The sequence below is a fragment of the Eurypyga helias genome, unplaced genomic scaffold, assembly GCF_000690775.1.
Source record: "Eurypyga helias isolate BGI_N326 unplaced genomic scaffold, ASM69077v1 scaffold29570, whole genome shotgun sequence".
NCBI lineage: Eukaryota > Metazoa > Chordata > Aves > Eurypygiformes > Eurypygidae > Eurypyga > Eurypyga helias.
In genome coordinates, this window is record NW_010224369.1 from 1 (window position 1) to 1,570 (window position 1,570).

Sequence of the window (1,570 nt, forward strand, 5' to 3'; positions counted from 1 at the left end):
ACGGGCTGACGGAGAATCTCTGCTCTGGCACCGGGAGCACCTCCTCCCCCCCTTGATGTCTGCCTTGGTGTCTCACACTCCGCTCCTCTCTGCAGCAGGTTCCCCAGCAGGTTATCTTTCCCCTCTTAAACATGTTATCCCAGATGCTACCACCATCGCTGATGGGCTTAGCCATTGCCAGGGCCGGGTCTGACTTGGAGTCAGGGAAGCTTCTAGCAACTTCTCAAAGGAGCTACCCCTGCAGTCCTTCCCCCCGCTACCAAAACCTTGCCACACACACCCAACACCCTTTGCAAAATTGGGTTTATTTGGTCAAAATTTTATTCTGGAACAGAAAATGGGAAGAAAGTTCTAACAATATTGGAACATATTGTTTTGACATTTTTGGAAGAAATCGTTTCACTTTTGCACTTTGAAACATTGTTCATTTTGATATTAAAAGTTGCTTTTGCCCTAGATTATATACTAAAAGGAGATATTTTCAAATGTCATAATTTAACCAAAGTTCATGAAAGAGGAATTATATGAGCTAAACAAAACATTTTGGCCAGCCTCAAACACTTCTTGTTTTTAATTTTCCTTCACGGAGAATTTCAAAAGTTTCAGGTTTTGTTCCAAACGAAACCAGGTTTCAAAGTCTTTCTTGGCTAAGTGGAAATTCCACCTTCCACCCTCCACTACTACTGAAAGCAATCCAAACTTCGCTAATCCTGTTTACTTGATAATCCAGTCACACTTGTAGCCGGAGCACTGCTTCCAGGCTTGAAGCTCTTGGAGCACATCCACCCACGGGGCAGGTGCTCTCTGCACCAGGCCTGGCAGCCTCAGCCCTTGGATGTCCAAACTGGGGGGTGAGTTGGAGCGAACCACAACCTCTGTTGGGCCCCCACCCTGGGTGTATGGGGCAGAGGACTCATGCCCACACGTCGTGGCCCATCACGCAGCGGGAACGTAGCTTTCTGTATATGCTGACTTTAGGACTAGGGAGTGCCAGCACTGCATATATCACCATATTAACTTACAAATACTTTTCCTTGTAGAATAACTCCCACGTACTCTAGCTGCAGGACCGACGAGCCCTTAACATAAGAATATATTTGTATAACAAGTTTGCAAAACCCAGGGATTGGCCTTTGAGTTCAATGAGCCCCCCCTGCATGTATACAATGAAATTTGGGCCAAGAGTGTGCAGCTCCCGAAGGAATAGCTCGTGATGGATAGACTGAAATAGCATTCTGCTCTTTCCAAACTGTAATTTGCGATTACTGACCTCTGCCTGCTATAATCTTAAATATGGCCTACCACATCCACGCACTTAAGTAATGGAAGGTACACAGGGAGGAGAGTTAACGATGGAGATCTAATGGCATTGTACGACCAGCTCTGCAGATCATTCTACCTCCAACCTGCCCTAAGAGGAGCAGTATGACTTTAAAACACCCTGAATTAGACTGGGCTTAACAGTCCCCTGCCTTCATGCTCCGAGTACTTGCCCAAAGGCCAATCGCCACTCCTTTCAGCAAGTCTGCTGGTTCAGCCCGTCACCATTCAGTGCCAGCAAAGGCAGCAG